Source organism: Otolemur garnettii, unplaced genomic scaffold, assembly GCF_000181295.1.
Source record: "Otolemur garnettii isolate 467f Iridium unplaced genomic scaffold, OtoGar3 scaffold00020, whole genome shotgun sequence".
Lineage (NCBI taxonomy): Eukaryota > Metazoa > Chordata > Mammalia > Primates > Galagidae > Otolemur > Otolemur garnettii.
In genome coordinates, this window is record NW_003852415.1 from 17,072,279 (window position 1) to 17,094,605 (window position 22,327).

At 43.3% G+C, this 22,327-nt stretch overlaps 1 protein-coding gene across 2 annotated transcripts in view; it reads left to right on the top strand.

The window, feature by feature from the left end:
• The first annotated feature begins 2,461 nt into the window (after positions 1-2,461).
• The window catches only part of DGLUCY (D-glutamate cyclase), a 110,859-nt gene continuing 90,993 nt past the window's right edge, over positions 2,462-22,327 (top strand). For both annotated transcript variants that reach the window (XM_003786987.3, XM_023511562.1), the window contains exon 1: positions 2,462-2,658. The gene's annotated coding sequence lies outside the window, so the exon portion shown is untranslated. The remainder of the gene's footprint in view (positions 2,659-22,327) is intronic.

Genomic DNA, 22,327 nt, shown 5'->3' on the forward strand with positions numbered 1-22,327 from the left:
AAAAAAAAAAAAAAAAAAAGAGAGAGAGAGAGATCTTTTACTTAAACCCATTCATTCATTCATTCGCTTACTGATTCCAATATTATTGAACACTTACTATATATCAGGGGATAACTCAGTGGTGAGCAAGACAGGCCCTGTTCACCCTGAACTCTGCAGCCAGGGGAGGCAGAGAAACAAGTAAGGGGATGTTGACAATGCCTAAGGGCGAGGGAAGTGTGGAGTGCTGCTGGGAGCACAGAGGGGGCACCTCACTTGGTCTTGGGAGCCAAGGCTGCTCCCCAGAGGAAGTCACACCTATGTCAAGTCTTAAGGGAAGGAAAGAAGGCAGCCAGGTGGAGGAAGAGGCTAGGAAGCGTGGATCAGTCAGGAAGGCACATGCCAAGGCCTGGAGCTGAAAGAAAGTACTTGCGATGGGCTTAGGTGAGTGACTTGTGTTGTAGAGGGTTGTAGAGATGAGCTGCTGGAAAGGTGAAGCCGAGGGCCACCAGGCATCATGTGGGTGAAGGACCCCATACAGTGTGTGGGCTTAACACAGTTGCCGCTAGACCAACATGAGGTTGAACTGCACAGGTCCCCTCATATACGGGTTTTCTTCCGCTGCTACCACCCCGGAGACAGCAAGGCCAACTCCTTCTCTTCCTCAGCATACTCATTATAAAGATAAAAAGGATGAAGACCTTTATAATAATCCACTTCCACTTAATAAACAGTGAACATGTTTTCACTCACTTGTGATTTTCTTTCTTTTTTTTTTTAAGAGTCAGAGTCTCATATTATCGCCCTCGGTAGAGTGTCGCAGTGTCACAGCTTGCAGCAACCTCCAACTCCTGGGCTTAGGCGATTCTCTTGCCTCAGCCTCCTGAGTAGCTGGGACTACAGACACCTGCCAGAATGCCCGGCTATTTTTTTTTGCAGTTTGGCCGTGGCCAGGTTCAAACCTGCCACCCTCAGTATATGGGGCCGGCGCCGTACTCACTAAGATGCAGGTGGCGCCATGACTTGTGATTTTCTTAATAACATTTCTTTTCTCTAGCTTACTTTATTGTAATATTGTTATACATAATTTGTATAACAAATTTTGCAGAACTATGCCTTAAGGTATAGCAGTTTATGTGTTAACTGTTTACGAGGTCTGACAATTAAGTTCTTGAACTTGCCACTGGGCACTTACATTGGCAGCACTATACAAACAACTCAGTAAGGTTTTATAACCTTGGTAACCAGTGTCTCAGAGTTTCGTTTGTGTTGACATGTGGCAGTGCCTTGCTGAATGGCGTTCATTTTTGTTGCATGTTTTTTGTGTGCCATACAATGAGTGCTGGGGACCATTCCAGAAAAAGAGTTCCAAAATTGCTTTGAAGGGTGAGCTAGGGGCTGGCATCAGTCCACAGCTTTCTAAGGGGAGTACTTGAAAGGTGACCTTAGTGATGAGGTACAGAGCACTTTCTCTCAGATGAGTTCACAAACTTCATTGTCAGACCTTGTATGTTATCCATAATGCTTCTTCTGGCCAAAGGTAGGCAGTAAGCAGTTAAATTTGGGGTGGTCGAAAGTTATACACGGGTTTTTAACTGCACCAAGGTCAGTGTCCTTAACCCTCATGTTGTCCAACAGTCAACCGTACAGGGTCCTGAGGGAAATCCTGGTGGCTTTGAAGTTGGAGAAAGACTCATCTGAAGACAGAAGAATCTGTTTTTTCCTTGGATGAGGCACCCAGCAGAAGATCATGTAATACCAACATTTTTTGAGTGCTGTCTGAGTGCTGGATACTGTTCTAGTGCTTCATACTTATTATTATTTCCGTTAATCCTCAGAACAGCCTCCCCAGAGGAGTAAGGAGGAAACTGAGGCCGAGAGAGAAACTTGGCAAGGCCTTGAAGTGGGTGGCAGAATGCAAATCTAAGTTTGAAACATCACCCCTGCTATTCACAGTGTGGCCCACGGAGCAGCAGCTGCATAATGTGGGAGCTTGTTAGAAATGCAGAATCTCTCCTTATTCCAGAACTTCTGGATCACAATACTCATTTTAACAGGATCCCAGAGTGATTCCAGTGCACACTAAAGGCTGGGTGGTATAGAGGGTGGTTCCCAAGACTGGCTGCACTTTAGAATCACTTCTGGAATTTTGAAATTCCTTAGTGCCCAGGCTGTATCCCTAGATCAATTACATCAGAATTTCTGGGGCTGTGACCCAGGCATCAGGATTTTTCAAAATTATCCAGTTGAATCCTTGCATTATGCTGCCCTGTTGCCCAGGAAGACAGGGTACCTCCAGCAAGAAGAACTGCAGTTGCAGGGCCTAGGCAGATACCAGCAGCTCTGCAGCTTTAAGAACTGGGGCAGGCTGCCACGTTGTTGCAAGAGCCACGTGAGCACAGGCTGTGGGAACAGTGAGCTCCCAGCAGCTCTGCAGCTTTAAGAACTGGGGCAGGCTCCCTCCTTGCTGCAAGGGCCATGTGAGCACAGGCTGTGGGAGCAGGAAGCTGCCACAGGCAGGGCCTGGGGCTGGCCCAGGCTTGCAGACCCCAAGCCCTTGCAGAATAACCCTTGAAAGAAAGGGGACCTTTATGCCTTTTTAAGCGAAGCACACATTTTGCAAGGCTGTGGAAACAAAGAGAACAGCGTGCAGCCCTAGTCCAGACGCCCAAATAAACAGTAAGTCAGGAGGAAGGGGAAATCGGCACAGCCCCTCTCTCTGCTCCAGGTGACACACCCGACTTTGGCAAGCCTGCCCCACCAGAGGAGCCCCCCAAAAGGGCTGGCAGGGTAACACCAATTAGCAGGGCAGAAAATTTCCCGAAATTCTCCTCTGGGACCCATCTGGCCCTCCCCTTGAAAAGTTGGGGCTCAGCTCCAACAGGTAGCGCCTGCTGACTGTCATAATCCATCAGGCGTGGATAGTGCTTCTCCTCCTTTCTCCTCTCACCCCTAGGGCCTTTGATCCAACCCCAAGGTCGTGTGAAAGTGAAAGTGAAGGTGAAAGAAGCTGTAGGCCCTTGAGCCACAGGCTTGCTGGGGATAAAGTGATGGCACTAATGGCCCATACTAGGGGTGGCAATGGGGGCAAGGGACCCCAGGCTGCAGCAGAGGAGAGCTACCAGCTGGTTGGAGTTTCCTGGATACCTACAGGGCTCCAAGGTCTCTCTGTGCTTTTGAGAAATGAGAGGTGGAGGTGTGGCATCAGCCAGGCTGGTTACCCACATGTGGACTGGAGCAGAGCTCTGTAAATCCTCTCCAAGGCTGTCTCCAAGCTGTGAGTTAGCATGTCTCAGAGTCCCTTCGGGGTGCCAGCACCAGGGTGGCACAGGCGACCGCAGCAGCATGCTTCAGACCTGTGTGCTGCCCAATGCTAAAGGCACAGCCAGGTGACTTTGAGGGTCTCTTCTCTAGGATTATCTGTGTTTCCCTGCCACCCTCCTGTGTTATGGATGATTGAGAGCTAACACGTTTTATAAGAACCATGCGGAATTGCAAAGGTTATCAGTGTGCTGGGGGCAGGCAGCAGGGTGAGCTTATGTTGGCAGAAAGAAAAATGTTGGCATTGATTGGCAGGAAGGGGAGGGAAACTGCTTTGTGCCTTCAAGGCAACTGGGTACAAGTGAAAAGGAAGGGAAGGAGGGGTGGGGAGTGGGAAGAAAAGGGAAAGCTGCTTCACCTAAGGGGTGGAGTGAAGCTGGGGAAGGAGAAGGGAAAGGTGGTGAGGGGCAAGGCAGGGCCAGACAGGCCAGGGCGAAGTTAGCTGCAGAAGGCTACGTTGTGGCTTTTACATAATTATGAGGAAGGCTCTCAGGGAGTCAGATGTTACTTCCAGCGCCAATGCTAGGCCAACTGGTGGCCCCTCACATGTTCTATTCCTAAATATGAACATTCCTGGAAAACTGGGAAATTCACCCGTAAATGTGAAAGGTCTGGCAACATGGGGCTCACTTTTTAGCAGAGCAAGTTGAAGCTGGAGCTGCTGGTTTGCCAAGGTCCCCACCTCTCTTGCACTGAAAGCATTTGCACCCCTTGGCCCACTGCCACCTCTGTATTTGCCTGATTCTCATGGGCATTGCAGATTGCTGTTGTTGCTGTCTTGATAATAACGGGTGTCTTCTCTTGAGAGCCTGTGTGTGTGTGCACACACCAGGTGTGCAGGTATTTTAATTTCACTTAATATCTCTCTTTTTCAGTTAAGCATGACAGATGCACAAAACCAAATGTACCCCTCTCTTTGACAGATTTCCCAGCCTTTCCAGGAGATGTGCCAAATTGCTAGATGGTATTTGCATTAAAAACAACAGAAAAAAGTGCATTTTGTTATTTTGGCTTTAAGGATTTCCCAACTTGCCTTGAGGAAATATTTCACTTATGCCACATGTTATAGCTTTCAAAGCTTTCTTAAACATGCTTGAATTGCTTTAATCTTCCAGAAACTTCATGAGGTCTGTAGATTGGGTCTCCTTCCCATGTTCTCTTGGAAGAAACTGAGTGATAGAGAAGCTAAATGATTTGTTTTGAACTTTTAGTAACTTCGAAGTTAAGCATTCAGGCACGGCTCTCTGGAAAACTTTGCAGTGTCTTTTTGACTGCATAGAGTTGTAAAAAGTTGTGCTTTGTAAAGCAGAATGACTGAGACTATGATCTCAAACCTATATTTGTCTACTGAGTACCAATGAGTCTTTAGGCAAAGAACTAAATCTTCTTGCATTTTCTTTTCTATAAAATAGGGACAACAGCTCTCATCTAGGGAGTTTTGTGTGGATTAAATAAGAAAGTACATGTAAAGTTTTTAGAACAATGCCCAGTACACAGTAAGCTTTCAATAAATATTACTATCAGTACTAAAATTATTATCTATCTTAGGGCAAAGGTTAAATTGTAACAAAAATATACTAAAATATATTTGCTCAAAAGACAAGTAAACAACTCTGCTCTACAGGATCATTCAGGAACCCAGGTTCCTTCCATCTTCTTGCTCTCTCTTCTGCATAGTCAAAGCTGTCTCAACATGACCTTCTGTTCCTGGCTGTAGGAAGGAAAAGCAAGGAGTTGGAGGGCAGACAGCCCCCTTCTAAACAATATAATTCAGAAGTTGTACATATGCTTTATTCATATTCTCCGACCTACTCTGTTCTCCTGACCAAACTACCCAGGCTAAAGTCATTAAAGACAGCCATACTCCAAATCAAGCTATGCTTTTCTTTTTGATCTGAACTTGTGTTTCTGGACCTTTAGTCCTGTGGCACAAGTGCCCCCATACCTTGATCTTCTATCTTGCTGTAGCACTACTCTTTCTAGTTTTCTACCTTGCTTTGATGGACATTTTTCCCCATTGGCTCCATAGAAACCTCTTGTTTCATGTACTCCTTAAATGTCCCCTGGGTCTCTGTGTCCTGCCCCCTGCCCTTCTTGCCCTCTGCTGTCCCCATCAGTGTCCCTAGCCACTTATAAGCTGATGGCTTCCAGCTCTCCCTCGTCCCTGCATATTTCCCCCCTCCCATAACTGGGGCTGAGTGTTCACTCTGTCAGGGACCTCTGCTTGGAGCTGCCTCTTAGCCCCACCTACTTGGCAGTCTAATGCCAAGCTACTCATCAGTCTCTCTTTGTAATGCCTCTTTCTGTTAATATCACAGTTAGCCAGTTAGTTGTCCATGCCAGAAAAAAGAAATCCAGTAATCATTTTGAATCCCTCCCTCTCATTGCATCTTTTGTATTCAATCAGGTATCATGTCCTGGTAAGTTTACCACTTCCAATTCCTTGAATTCTCCCCTTTCTTTCATTCGCCTACCCCTGGGGACAGCTTTGATTGCCTCCTTCTCCACCTTCATCTTCCACCCAAATATTGCCAAGGTCATCCTTCCAATGCTGTCTGCTCAGGGCTTCCTCCCACTCCTTGGGCTCCCAAAGCTCTCAGATGGAGTTCATATTCCTTCAGTTGAATCACATGACCCTTCCTAATCAATTTTTTTTTTTTGAGACAGAGTCTCACTTTGTCACCTTGTGTAGAGTGCCGTGGCATCATCACAGGTGGGAGCAACCCAAATGTCCACTGATGGATAGAAGGATAAACAGAATGTGATATATGCATTGGAAGCTGTTTTATGACATCCCCACATATGTGGTATATACAGATAGTGGAATATTATTCAGCCTTTAAAAGGAAGAAAATTGTGACACATTGTATTTTTTATTTTATTTTTTAAAAATTATTATTATTATTTTAAGACAGATTCTCATTCTGTGGCCCTGGGTACAGTGCCACTGGCATCATAATAGGCTCATAGCAACCTCAGTCTCTTGAACTCAAGAGATCCTCTTGCCTCAGCTTCCCCAGTAGCTGAGACTAGAGGTGCCTACCACAATACCCAGCTAGTTTTTATATTTTTAGTAGAGTCAATGTCTCGGTCTTACCCAGGCTGGCTGATCAATTTCTTGTCTATCTTCCCAGTCTTTCTGCATCTTTACTCCAGGTATACTGATGGACACTCAAGTTCATGCCTATAGCACCCTCTTCAACCTTCTACCTCTAGGTGCTAATTTCCAGTTGTTCATCAACACTTAGCTCATGCAGCACCTCCTAGACCACTTAGCTGTTGCAGGAAGACAAGGCCTAATAGAGAGAACTAACACCCAAACACTGTGTTTAAAAGAGGAAGAGTTATTTCAGTTTGTGGAGCTACAGCACAGAAGAATTCAAAATGGCCACTCTCCCCAACTGGCTCAGTCTTCTTCTTTTAATCCCCAGTCAAAAAGTTCCAGCCCATGGCTAACTTTCCCCCGGTCAGTTTGAATCAAACTGGAGAAGTTGGCTTCAGCTTTTATAGAACCTGCGGGCTTTTACAGAAGTGGAAGCAAGTGGTAGTTTCCAGGTCCCAGGAAGTTAAGTGTCTATAAATTTATTTATGTATTCATTTTTGGGGGGGGGGAGATAGAGTCTCACTATGTCACCCTTGGTAGAGTGCTGTGGCATCACATTTCACAGCACTCTCAAACACTTTGGGCTTAATCTTGCCTTAGCCTCCCAAGTACCTGGGACTACAGGCACCTCCCACAACACCGGCTATTGTTTTGTTGCAGTTGTCATTTTTGTTTAGCTGGCCTGGGCTGGGTTCAAACCCACCAGCCTCGGTGCATGTGGCTGGCACTGTAACCACTATACTATAGGCACCGAGCCCCATCTACAAATTTCTAAGAGCTGAGTCACCACGGGGAGGACCTCTCAGGTGTATCCTTGGAGTCTCCTTGAGAAGACCTCTGTTCTCTTAGACTTTACTTTTTCTGGGTATCCTCTCTCATTCCCCCCTTTTGAAACTCCATATATATATTTTATTTTATTTATTATTATTATTTTTGAGACAGAGTTTCACTATGTCACCCTCAGTAGAGTGCTGTGGTGTCACAGCTCACAGCAACCTCAAACTCTTTGGCTTAAGTGATTCTCTTGCTTCAGCCTCCAGGTAGCTGGAACTACAGGCACCTGCCACAACACCCGGCTATTTTTTTTTTTTTTTTTTTGGTTGTTGTTGTTTTGGCCTGTTGTAGCAGGCCCGGGCAGGGTTCAAACACACCAGCCCTCATGCATGTGGCCGGCACTCTAACCACTGAGCTACAGGAGCCAAACCTCCCTATATATTTTAATTTGGGGTCTCACTATCAGCTTGCTCCTGCAGGACCAGTAGTATTTCACATACAGCATTTGTTTTCTTTCTTTTGACTGACATATGTCCCAGTTATCCAGCATATAGCCCTGACTACTAGGGGGAGGAGATAGGGAATAATTTACCTAACTCTGATGATGACTAGTACTCCTCCTAGTAAGGTTTTAAATTCTCTAAGAGTTGAAAACTAGTCTCTCCACAGGTTTTAAAGGCTACACTGAGACATGGGCCAATGTTTGGGTTTTTCTTTAGTATGACTCATATGACTTTTACTTGGTTATTAATTTGTAAGACTAGCTCCAGGGGTTACACAGACCCCCAGAGCAATCTGTCTCCATTACTCTTTTTGAGCATGATATTTCTTTTGCTGCAGTCCTCACTGTCTCAGGTGCCTTCTATCCTACATTTTCACCTTTCACATTCAACCTCATGCCACTTTTCTGCAAAATCTAAGGCACAGAGATATTTCTGATCTGTCCTATAGTTTCTTTCCCAGCTCCTTCTGCTGCAGCACCTTCACACAGCATTAAACTTCAGAGTCACCTGGCTGGGCTTTCCTATTTCCTTGGTCTGGACCAGCATTCAGATTTCAAGGACTGTAATTCCTCTTGGGTCCTCTACCCAGGTCTTAATTGTACTGTGATGGGAGGCTCCTGGGGTTGTAATATACATATGGGTTTTCACCTATACATATACATACCGACATATACATACTCTGATACATATACATACTAACATATACATACATACATTTCACCTGACATATACATACTCTATCACATATTGAATATTGTATCAGCTTATGAGTGTAAGTTGTTTTGTGGGTGCCTTCGCATTCATAAGCTATAAAAGAATCACCTGTTGTCCTATCTTAGTGGTGTGGGTGCACAGATCACATTCCTCCTTCCACTTTCCCAAAGTCCAAAGATCAATTAAGATAAGTCCTGTGAAGAATTTCCTCAGGCTTCAGCCATGGGTTGATCAGCCAGCTCCCAGTATGTGGCTGGATCAGAGCATGCTGACTGCCTCAAAAGTGACCTTGCAGGGGTTGGCTAGATCTGTTTTTGCTTCCTATGGAGGCAGTAAAGCTCTCTTCAGTCTCCTGTGATGGATCCAGGCAAGGATCCCTTCTACTTGCAGTCCGTGTGATCAGGATGACAGCGTAGGGTCCCTTCTACCTTGATTTGAGAGGGACTTGGTTCTGAACCTTGACCTAGACTTGATCCCCTGGAAAGAAAGGGTATACAGACACAAAAGACTAAACAGAACACAGTTAATTACCCAAGTGGAGATTTTCTTTACTACTTTTCCTAGGGCTTCTAACTGCCTGTTCAATTCAATCTCCTCCAGTTCTTTTAGGAGTAGTGGTAAACTGCAGAAGATTAGTTGAGGCCTATTATACATTATCTCATAAGGTGAGAACCTTGACCTCTTAGAAGGGGTACATTTAGTTTTGAACAAGACTAGTGGCAAGGCCCATACCAAGTGAAGCTTTGCTTTCTGGAAGAGTTTACCAATTCCTGCTTTTATGGTTCTGTTCATGTGCTCTAACTTTGAGGCCTATAAGCACATAATTTCCAGATGATAGTCAAGGCTTTGGTTGTCATTTGCACTACCTCTGTTGCAAAGGCCAGTCCATTATCAGATCCAATTCTGAGTGGCAATCTAAACCATGGGATAATTTCTCTGGGTAACATGAGTCCTCTTTATCCTGGTGGGGAAGGCTTACACGTTTCCTGAGTATGTGCAAACCAGAACTAGTAAGTACCGATTTCCTCCATATCTGGACAACTCACTATAGTTTATGTGTACATCTTCAAAAAGGGCTTCCATGCAGGACTGAATTTTAGGCAGCAGGAATGGTCCCTGTTTAGCATTGTGTTGGTTGCGTGTCACACAGTGCTGGCTGACTTTCTTGGCAAGGGTGGCCAATAGGGGACTGTAGAAGTATCTCCCCAGAAACTCTTAATTTTTTTTTTCTTCTATTCTAAGTGCATGGCCTCATCCATACAACCTCTATAACCAACCTCAGATTTTTACACAGTGGGCTTTGATATTTGGTGAGGCATGAGTTGGTCAACCAATGGTGCTCTTTGGTGTTCATAGGAGTGACCACTGTGTATGGCACCTAGACTCTTGAGTTTTATCCCAAAGTCAACTTATCAGCCTCTTGCACCAGCATGGCAGTGTCTGCAAGTGTTCTTAAGCACAGGGGCCATCCTTTCGAGACCCCATCAAGTTGCTTAGAGAGATAAGCAACTGGTCTTGCCAAGGATTCTACATTCTGGGTGAGCATTCCCTCAGCTGTTCTTTTTCTTTCTGATACATACAATTCAAAAAGCTTGGCCAGGTGAGGGAGGCCTGGAACCAGGGCTATCTGCAGCTTTTCCTTTCACCTCTTGAAGGCTTTGGTTGGTCAGATTTCTACTCAGTTGGCCCTTTTTCTCCCACCCACACCCCCTAGGCTTTGGTCAGTGTGTATGTTTCACACAGTCTTTCATAGAAATCCCAAGGGCTTTCATCTGGCTTCTGAATAACCTCAGCCACCTTGCATACATTTGTGGCTTTCTGGCTTCCCTACACTGACAGGAGCAAAGTCAAGGTTGGGTCAGGGTAAGAGAATGAAACCATTTAGCAGTCACCTACAAATATTTACAAGTTCTGGATTTGGGGGCTAATGTTCACACAATGTAAACATTAGTATTCCTATTTACAGTCTTAGCACAGTTCTTAAGATAATACCTTGTTTTAAGAGTCCCTACAGAACTGATCTAAAGTTCTGGGAAATTCAAGTGAATATTCCTGAACATCACTTGGGTGTGGGGCCATGTATGAGGCTGTGTTACAGCCATACCACTTACTGGGAAATTTTTGTTCAGATTTCAATTTTTCCTGAGGTATCTCTGTAGACACAGCAGATAGCATTTAATAATGCACAAAGTTTTCCAGTGTTGCCAACAGGTGACCTTTGTTCAGCATTAAGGCTTCAGAGCAAATATAACTACTGTACATAACACTATATTCTTTGGCCAGTCTCTTAGTCCCATTTAACAGATCAATTTACTTAAATGGCTATGTCTCATTTTATGAGCTGGCATTGCAGACAAGGCTAGAATCTAATACAGGTGGGCCACAGTTTTTTTCCTTTTGAACCATTTTTCTCTCTCTAATTTCTTACTTTACTAAAAATAAATTATAGCAAAACTAATTTAATTTCCAAAATAAACTATACTTTCAGTATACTGGGTGTGATTATTTGTATAAAGTGTACCAAGAATAATTATTAGCCATCTAGGCTTTTCTTCCTTTTAAAATTGGCTTTGCTGGAACCTTTTATAAGGAATATCGGGTTAGACTTGAAAGCCTTCCATAAGCCCAGGTTTTATCTGTGCCATTAGATACCTGTATGCATTTGGGTAAATTCCTCTTCTCTCAAGGTCCCAAAGCAAATTATGATTCCCAGACCTGTCAGAAAGTAACATTCTTCACTCATTGCCTATCAAGAAATGTTATTGATGAGGAATCCAGCCAGTCTTTCCAACAGACTTTTTTATTGGCCTTATAAACCTAATGCCATTAAAGTAGTCTGGACACCTCTGAAAATGCTATTCTACCATTATCAATCTAATGCCTTAAAGCAGTCTGGATACCTCTGAAAATGCTATTCTAGTCAAAGACTTGGTAAAATAACCAGTGCCTTTCATCATGTCCTATGGAACAAAGCAGATTATTATTGAACTTGTGCAAATAACTGTATTGTCAGAAATTAAGAATACTTACAAATGGTTTTCAAACTCTGGAGAAATCAAGGAGAGACAAAAAAAATAAATGTTTTAAATTTGCTTATGAGTATATACATTGCTGAAAGGTACAAATAACTTAAAAGAAAAGATAGAAAATGGTTTCCTTGACTTCAGGAAAACAGAACACAAAAAGAATTAGCAATGTTTCAAACAAAAAGTCATCACAAATCAGCTTGGTTCCATATAACTGCTTTTTGTTCTGTTTGAAGTTAGGTTAGCAATACTCATGGACATGTTAGCTTTCTAATTAAAGTCCTGGAAGTTTGCTCCTAGTTTGACTGTATTTAATCTCCAAAGTCATTGGAAATTTGAATTCAAGAGAACTTGCCAGCCTTTCCTACTACTTTCTTTGAAGGACAAACTTTGGACTTAACCAGTTACAAAAACACTTTCTGAGATGAATTAAAATGATTACTGACAACATACACTAATACAAACCAATATTTTATAATATTAGAACATATATAAAACATAATCCACAGAAAATTAACTACCATTTCATATTTGACAGTATTTCCCATACATTTTTAATATGCCAAATAAGCCCACTATGTCTTTCTCAGACTTTCAGTGGTCTTAATATTTCAAAAAGACCAAGTTTAGAGTTTTGATTTTGGAAGATTTGTCAAATATCAAAGGCTTAAAACATTTGTTCAAACAGGATTATAAGCCAAAAGATTCTAAAGGCAATACATAGTCAACTTGACCACATGCAAATTCCTTCACAAATTTCCTTTTATGAGCCTTATTCAACCGGCACAGACAATTTGCAAACATTCTAAACCTTCTGGTTTGCACTGCCTTTCATTTTCTTAAATAACTATTCTGTTTTAGGCCAAAATTTACCACACAAGATCCCTCCTTACACAAGGCTATTTTCCTTTCTGTCTAATTTTTCTTAGTCTCAAAAAACCACTTTTCACAAAACAGGATCAGAATTTATTATGAAGTTAATTATTCACTTGGCTAAACTGATAATTAGAAGGTTTAAATGGCAAGAATCTTATTCTTTGACAAAGATTCAGTTTCCCAAACAAGCTACATAACCAAATTATTACATTTTACAAATAAGAGACATTTAATGGACTATAACGTGACTTTAAGATTTTAAGTTACAAAAAAATGTCTTGAAACCACAATATAGGCATCATCTCTGATAGCTTTTCATTGTTCCTCTAAGTCTCACATGGCCACATGACATCAGAGATGGCCACAAAGGACAGGACCTGTGTCCTTGATTCATTTACCAGGAGCAGAGTTCAAGACAGAAAGCAGGAAACCAGAACATCATTTTCACTCAAAATAGCCGGGGGGCAAAGTTAGGGCAGGGAAGAAGGGGCCTTGTGGGCTAGATTGTGCCTTGTAGCTGCTGGCCTAAGTATGGGGAATATGTCCCTTAGGCCTCATGATAGTTACCTCTCTAGATCTCAGAATTCAGAGCCTTAAAATCAAGAACATGAGTTCACAGTTGAATCTAGCATATTTAGAAATAGTACAGAGGTGGCAGTTTTATAATCTTCGAACATTTGAACTTTAATAACAGGTTTAAAACTAATTTTATCTCAAAGGATACCACAATCACCTGAACAACAAGGCATTTGAGTCATTCCTTCTCACACAAAGTTCTCAGTCTCCCCAGAGACACATTTACCACATAGTCTCTGTAAACTCTTTCTTAAAAGGCTTCAGCATAGTTCCCAATGGGGTGGGCTTCCCCCATGTGTTTCCCATTTCCTTCCCTCAGATAAACCACAAACACATCACAAATGGGGTAAAAACAGGGCCATAGATGGGGTAAAACTGGGGATACGAATGGGTCACACAATAGTTTTGCCCTGTGAAGGGGGAAGCCAAAGCCCTGCCTACTGATACCCATCTCACTCAGTCTCCAATCACTCACATGCACACAACTCCAACCTTTTTCCAACCTATTTCCTAACCTGGGCAGCCTTGGTTTTCCACTTGAACTGCCATTTAGCCATATGAGGTGTCCTCTGGTATGGTTTAGAACCAACACTTCCCTTGGACCTGTAAGGGGAAGTTGGAACCCCACCCTCACTGTCCATCTCAATCACACCACACTCACACTCTTTCATGTTTCTCACACATCCTGCCAGCAATCTAACACCCAGGGGTTGATCATACCCCTCTTCCACTTAAATATAGTGGGCCCTGATTGGTCTTACCTGCCTCAGACATCTCCCAGTGCAGGTGCCAGTTCCTGCCTGCCAGTTCCTCCCAGTGTTTGACTCCTCAAAGACCTGCCAAGGGGGTCCTTTCTCCACCCAGTTGAGGCCTCCACACAGGAATGCAAAACCCACCCCTGGAGCACTCTGTAGTTCTTGTCTCCCAGGCTGATTAGGGCCTCCCCCACTGTGAGTGTCCAGTGGGTTGGCAGCAACAACCAAGTGTGTCTGAGCCTGTTTCTCCTTGGGTGGTTTTGATTCCCAGTCAAGGAACTAGAAATGTTGCAGGAAGGCAAGACCCAATGGAGAGAACGAACACGTAAACACCATCTTTAAAAGAGGAAGGGCTTTATTTCAGCTGGCAGAGCTATGGCACAGAAGAATTCAAAATGGCCACATTTCTCAACTGGCTCAGTCAAAAAGTTCTGGCCCATGGATACCTTTCTCATTGGTCAGTTTGAATCAAACTGGAGAAGCTGGCTCTGGCTTTTCCAGAAGCAGAAGCAAGCATTAGCTTCCAGGTCCCAGGAATTTAAGTTTCTACAAATTCCTAAGAGCTGAGTCACCACAGCGAGGACTTTGCAGGTATATCCTTGGGGTCTCCTTGAGAAGACCTGTTTTCTTAGACCTAACTTTTTCCGGGTATCCTCTCTCAGTGCCTCTTTCCCCATGAGCAGCTCCAGTGATTAAGCACAATGCCTGACACACAGAAGGTGCCCTGTGAATGGTAAAGGAACAAACTGCATTTTTCCAGAAACTTTTAACTCACTCACAGTGCTTAATGCATCAAGTTAGGTTCCATTGTAATGATTCCTCAGGGCATTTCTGATATATTTTTTAATTTTTTAAATTTTTTATTAAATCATAACTTTGTACATTGATGCATTTATGGAGTTCAGGGTACATTTCTGATTTTTTTTTAATAGAACATCATTTGGATTTAATAACCAGACATTTAAAAACTGTATGCCCAGCTACTTGGGGGTAAAACAGGTACTTCTCACCAATGCACTCCCAAGGAGCTAAGCCAACAGAAGCACCATTTCTCCCTCTCCCCAGAGCCTTCTCTGGGGTTCCTTCATTCCTTGTATTCTTGCATTTGGCCTGAGGAGTTAGTTCCACAGAACTTAGTAGAAAATGGTGCTTTGTGGGCATAGCTGCTTATTAATTGACAGCATGGCTGAGAATGCCAAGGCTTGAAGAAAGTGTTGGTGGAAGGCTGCCTTGAACAGGCCAAGGGAAGTGTCCTATTACAGAGCTGTTGGTTGTAACTCACTCGGATTCTGTGGTTAAAGTGAAGCAAAAATTCATGTTTTACAGAAGCTGTCATTGTTTGTTCTGATGAGTCTTTTTACATGCTGTACTTGAAATTTATTTGCTACTAACTCTGTCCTCTGGAAGGGCTGAGATTCTGTCTCAAGTTGATTTAAGAAAAAAAAAAAAAGAAGAAGAAAAAGAAGAAAAAGAATTTACTGGCTTAAAAGTCCAGAGGTAGGTTTGCCTAGGTATGGTGGTGTAGGTCAGGGAGACATCATCAAGACCTGTCTTGCCCTTTTATCCCTCTGTTCTTCTTTCTTCTCTGTTGACTCCCTTCTTAGGCCAGCTCTATGGTGGGAGAGGGGGACAGAAATGACTACTATCAGCCTGTAACATTGTCCTCATATCTAGCAGTTTCAGAGGCAAGAAATACTTCTCCCCCAGCAGCTGTGCAAATTCAATAGATAACTCTTACTGGCCATCCCCAAACCAAATGGAGATGTGCCGTTTGGATTCACCACCTATGTCTAAGAGAGTGACTGATGGCCCCACCAGGGAACGGAGGGACAGTCTTAAATTTTCCTGACATATAATAGTTTCTTAGGGCTGCCACAATAAATCCCCATAGACTTTGTGGTTAAAGACAACCAATATGTATTATCTCACAGTTTTGGAGGGTAGGAGTTCCAACCCAATGTCTCAGGAGGACCACTCTCATCCTGGGGGCTCCTTCCTTGCCTCTCCCAGCTTCTGAGGCCCCAGGAAATCCTTGCCAATCTCTGCCTCCATCTTCACACGGCTGTCCCTTCTGTGCTTCTCCCATTCTGTGTCTTTGCTTTTTACAATAACATTTGTTACTGGAGTTACGGTCTACTCAATTAATCCATAATGATCTCATCTCAAGATTCTTCATTTAATCACATCTGCAGAGACACTATTTCCAAATAAGGTCATATTCACAGGTATTGATAGGGGTTAGGACTTAGACTTAGGGGGCCACAATTCAATCCTCTCCAGGGCAAAAAGAAATAGATGGCCACTAAACTGCCCAACACCCCTTGACTGCCCAGCATCCACCCACGGCCTTTTCCATGAAAACAGTTTCAGAAATGCATCACAGGTTGTCCACATGTAGGCAAAGCTGGCTGATGTGCATCATTTTTTGTCCGGTAGGTAAGGATGTTGTTCTTAATACTCCGTCAACCAAGAGCTAAATGATAAATTTAAACACCCCTAGGATTTAATGGTGGAAAAAAAATAGGATGCTTGCAATCAAAACCACTTGCCTTTGCTAATGAGAAAAGGAGAAAACCAGTACCCTGCAGTCACTGATCCAACCTTCTACTAAAGAGGTTTGGCAGGGAGCCGCTTTGTAGTTGCTGAAAGATGTGGGCTCTGCCGGCAGCCAGGAGTGCCTGGACGCTGCCCTCTGGAAAGTTCTCCCTTGTCCATTGCCCTCTGTGGGTGTCAGCAGAGACAATATCCCTTCTGGAAACCATAGACTCTGGCAGGCTGCTAAGTTTTTGTAGACATAAGTGTAGAGGTCTGGGGTTGGCCTCAGTGGTTCACTAGACTGAAGTGTCCCTCATAGTAGGACTGGACAACTTGTAGAAAGTTGAAAGATAGTTCATTTTATGATAACTGTCAGCCAGAGCCAGAAACCCAGTCAAGTCATGCTTGGGAATCTGTCCCTACCACATCTGCCCCTCCTAGCTATCTGTCTCTGCACTCCGCCCTCCCTGGGTCTTCCCTCACACTGTGGCCATCTGGCTTTTGCCTTGGATGTGCTGGGCCTGGACCAGAAGGTTCAGCTGGTACCTCCCTTTGAGCTGTTTGTGGTTGGATCAGGCAGAGCTCAAGGCAGGAGCTGCTGGAAGGGTTTCTGTCCGCTCACTCTGTGTTGTCCTCCCCCTAGCTTTTGCTGTGCCACCAGCCTCTGGCAGGGAATTTGACTTTTGCCACCTTGAAATGTGATTTTCTGGCTCTCAGCTCATATGAATTACTGGCCACAGGCAGGAAGAGGAGTTCATGGCATCATCCCCTACTTTCAGAAAGGTCACCTGGGATAAAAGTGTATTGCTTCTCTGGCCGGGTCCAGTAGCTCACACCTATAATCCTAGCACTTTGGGAAGCTGAGATGGGTGGATTGCCTTAGCTAGGGAGTTGGAGACCAGCCTGAGCAAGAGCAAGACCCTGTCTCTAAAAAATAGCTAACTGTTGTGGTGGGTGCCTAGAGTCCCAGCTACTAGGTGGGTGAGGCAAGAGGATTCCTTTAACCCAAGGGTTTGAGGTTGCTGTGAGCTATGACACCACAGCACTCTAGCAAGGACAATTAAGTGAGACTCTATCTCAAAAAAAAAAAAAAAAAGTGTATTTCTTCTCGCAGAGCTTCCTGAAACTGAAGTGGCAGCACACCCTAGTCACCTGGCTTTCTTTCCCCCCCTAATAAGTCCTCTACATTCCCAGTCTCCCTGGATGGTGGTTTGACTTGCCAGACTCCACAGGGGAGAGCTGAGCTAACTTGCTCTGCTGGCAGGGAAGAGGCACCCCATGCAGTCCTCCCACCTCAGCACATCCACATATCAGGGCCTGTCACTTGCAAACCCTGCTCCTGGTACAAAATTATAAGTTACTTAGGACACTTGTGACTGCAATTGATGTCAGAAAGACCCAGAAAGGGGATTGTATTAGCCTACACAACTGAGAATCAGGTAAGGCTGGATCCAGATGCTCAAATCACAGGATAAGGACTTGGTCTCTTTCTCACCCACATGCTCTGCCCCTGTGACACTACAGCCTCCTTTCTGCTTTCCTCTCTGCTGGTTTCAGTAGATTCTCCGGCTGATTTTCATGGAGCGCTGCACTTACAACGCATTGTCCTACAGCAACCCACCTGTTTTTCAAGTGTTCCTGTCAGGTTTGGCCTCTTGTCTGACTGTTGTCCTGGCTCTTAGGCTCCTTGCTTGGAAACATCACAAGCAGGGCTGGTAAGTCAGAGTGATCGCATTCAGCAAGCGATTACACACAGCTTTTATTGTAGAAAAGAAAGAAGCGATATAAGGCAGAAGGTACGTCCCAAAGGGAGGAATGGGTTAGTCTCCCCAAGTGGAAAAAGACCTTAGGGACTCCCAGCCGGCTTCCTTTTTATTGGCTAGTCCCGGGGCGGGATTATGGGAGCTGTGGGATGTGGGCAGATGATTGATAGACATGACTGGCAGGTGTCCTGCGGTTTCCTGCAGGTCCTTCCCCTGATTGGTCCCCGGCTTCTCCACCTCTAGGCACTATCCTCCTGGCCTGTATGTCCCCCTCCCCTGCCTAACATTCCAACAGGAGGTACAGGATGGCCCTGAATGGGCTTGCTTGGGACTTTTGCTTCCCCCTCTATTAACTAACCATTGAGACCAGGTAGATGGAAATACCTTGAGTCACATGCCCACTATTGATAGGATGGGTAATGCCACGTGATTGACAGCCCCTCTGGGTTGGAGGAAGGACAGTTTCTGAAAGGAAATAAAAAGGGCTGGAAAGACAGAAACATCTATTGAGGGGCTAGGCCTCCAGGTCTGCATCCTCCAGTTGGTCAGAAGTCTGAGGGTCCACCTAGCTTCTCTTGTCACCCTTAGGGACCTGGTCCTATTCCTGCGTCCTTAGCTATCAGCTAGAGGCTTTTTATCTTTTCTTTTAATTTTTTAAAAATTGTGAAATAAAACCATACATACATATAAACCATATGTTCAGCTTAAAGAATAGTAAAATGGTGTCCCTACCACCCAAGTTAAGAAATTGATCAGGCTGTGCAGTAGCTCAGGCCTGTATAATCCCAGCACTCTGGGAGGCTGAGGAGTGGGGATTCCTTGAGGCTAGGAGTTTCTGACTAGCCTGGTCAACATAGGGAAATACTCTCTACAAAAACAAACAAGCCCACCAAAATAAGCCACCATATCGGGCTATTTTATTTGCACTCCTGGAGTCCCAGCTACTAAGGAGCTGAGATAGAAGGATTGCTTGAGCCCAAGAGTTTGAGGCTACAGTGATCTATGATCATGCCACTGTACACCAGCTGGGGTGACACAGCAAGACCTTGTCTCAAAAAATAAAAAAAATAAAAGAAAGGAAGAGAAGGAACAGAGTCAGTTTCCTAGAAACTTCTCATGTGCTTCTCCCTAGTAATGTGCCCTCTTCTCCTTACCTAAGGGAGATGATACAGAATTCTGTGTTCATCATTCCACGCTTTTCTTTTTTTCTTTTGAGACAGAGACTCAAACTGTCACCCTGGGTAGAGTGCTATGGCATCACAGTTCACAGCAACCTCCAACTCCTGGGCTCAAGTGATTCTCCTGCTTCCGCCTCCCTAGTACCTGGGATACAGGCACCTGCCACAATGCCTGGCTATTTTTTGGTTGCAGCTGTCATTGTTTGGTAGGCCCGGGCTGGATTTGAACCCACCAGCTCAGGTGTATGTGGCTGGCGCCTTAGCCACTTGAGCCACAGGCACCGAGCCCAAGCTTTTCTTTATACTTTTAAACTATGCACACACACACATACATATGTACAAACACACACTCTTAAATTCCTAAGTAGTATGTTGTGTGGTTTTGCAGAGCTGAGAAGACTGTTTTTAAAGCTGTCTGTATGAATATGTTATATTCTTCTGTGATGTCTTGTAGTCAATATTATGTTTTTGAGATTCATTTGTATTGATGCAGGTAGTTGTAGTTCATTTTCACTGCCATCTAATGTTCCATCATATCATTATATCACATTGCATGTACCCATTTTACTCTTTACAGTGTATACCTATGATCTGAATTGCTACGTTTAAAGGTACTTTGCTCTTTAGGATAATGCTAATTTCCCCCCAAAGTGGTTATAATAATGTACCCTTCTGCTAGAAGTCAATGATAGCGTTTTGGTTGATCTCATTCTTGTCAATTTTAATTTTTGTCAACCCCATGAGTGTGGCCCAAGTCTTATTATGGTTATAATTTGCATTTATTTAATTACTATTGAAGTGGAGAATCTTTTCATGCTTATGAATCATCTGTTTGATCTCTGTTGTGAAATGCCTATTGATATCTTTCCCCCAATTTTCTAATGGACTACTGATATTTTTCTTTTCTTCTTTATTGAAGAGGTCTTGCTATATTGCCCAGGCTGGCCTCAAACTGCTGGCCTCAAGCAGTCCTCCCACCCCAGCCTCCCATGTAGTTTGGACTACAGGTATATGCCACTGTACCCACTAGTATTTATTGATTCATAAGAATTTTTTTTACATATTCTGGATGATGAGTCTATACTGGTTAATATGTTCAGATGGCTACTTGATGTTTGGGATTGCTGTTACATTGTACTGATGGTGACTTTTGAGCAGAAGTTCTTAATTTTGATGTCAAATTTATCTTATCTAAGAAAACTTTTTCAACCTGAGGTCATAAAGATTTTTTTTCTATTATCTTCTAAAAGTTTCTAATTTTGTCCCTCATATTTAAGTAGTTAATTTTTCAAGTTTAAGCATTTAATCTATCTGGATTTGATTGTTGTGACGGGTTGTAAGATAATTAGTTTCCAATTTTACTTTTTTACCCACTTCTCTGCAAAGCCCTCTCTGTCAGAAGTCAAGTTTTCATATACGAGTATGGGATCTTTTTCCTGAGCTCTCAAATTTTCTCTGTTGAATTCTAATTTTTTCCAGAACCCATGACAAACCAGTATTTTTATAAATATAATTAAAAATTAATTACTAGGAAAATAAAATGAAAAAGGACACAAAATAAAGGCCCAATTTTTTATTATTAAATTCATGATTAGTAAAGCAGGTGTAAACTTACTCTGTCAAGTTACTACCAAAGTTTCTAAATGCTTATACGTCATTGCTATATATGTTGTGTGCCCTTGAGAAGAAGTTCAAAGATGGCACCGGTGTACAGATCGTACTTGGAATAGTCCTAATATACCCTCCTCTCATAATGTGTCTGTTAATATTACTTAGTCTTTTTTCTTTAATTGCAGTAAAATATATATAACATGAAACTTACAATTTTAACTATTTTTAAGTGTGAAATTCAGTGGCATTTAGTGTATCCATATTGTCGCACAACCATTACCACCATCCATCTCCAGAACTCATCTCAAACTGAAACCCTGTAGCCACCCCTCCCCTCTTCCAGCCCCTGGCAGTGACTATTCTATTTTCTCTTTGTGAATTTGACTCCTCTAAATATCTCATGAAAGTATGAGTCATATAGTATTTGTCCATTTGTGCCTGGCGTCGTTCACTTATAATGTCTTCAAGGTACTGCCATGTTGCAGCATGTATCAGAATTTTATTCCTTTAGAATTTAAATAATATTCCATCATAGGTGCGGCGCCGGCCATATGCACTGAGGGTGGCGGGTTCAAACCCAGCCCGGGCCAGCTAAACAATAGCCATGACACTCTACCAAGGGAGACATATCTCAAAATAATAATGAGACTCTATCTCAAAATAATAATGATAATAATAATAATATTCCATTGTATGTTTATACCAAATTTATTTATCTACTTACATCCATCAAGGAACATTCAGGTTACTTCCACCTTTTGGCGATTGTGGATAATACCTCTAGGAACACTGGTGTACACTTGTCTGTACTTGACCTTAGCCAAAAGGTGGAGAAGCGATGGTGTACAGATATCTGTCTGAGTCTCTGCTTTCCATCCCTTTGGGTATACACCTAGAAGTGGAACTGCTGGATTATGGTAGTTCAATGTTTAGCTTTTTGAGTAACCACTATACCATTTTCATAGAAGCTATACCATTTTACATTCATACCAGTAATGTTCAGGGATTCTAATTTCTCTACATCCTCTTCAATACGTATTTTTTAATTTTGTTTCTGTCTTTGATAATAGCTATCCTAATGTGTGTCATGTGGATTTTCTCTGTGGCTTTGATTTGCATTTCTGTAGTGATTAGTAATGTTGAGCATCCTGTCATGCACTTATCAGCCATTTATGTAGCTTTGTTGGAGAATGGTCCATTCAAGTCCTTTGCCCATTTTTTATTTGTTATTTTTTTTTCTTTTTTAGAGACAGACTCACTTTGTCACCCTCAGTAGAGTGCTGTGGTGTCACAGCTCACAACAACCTCCAGCTCTTGGGTGTAAGTGATTCTCTTGCCTCAGCCTCCTAAGTAGCTGGGACCACAGGCGCCTGCTACAACGCCTAGCTATTTTTTTTTTTGTTGCGGTTTGGCTGGGGCTGGGTTTGAACGTGCCACCCTCAGTATATAGGGCCAGCACCCTACTCACTGAGCTACAGGCGCTGCCCACTTTGCCCTTTTTTTTTTTTTTTGAGACAGAGCCTCGAGCTGTCACCCTGAGTAGAGTGTTATGGCATCACAGCTCACAGCAACCTCCAACTCCTGGGCTCAAGTTATTCTCCTGCCTCCGCCTC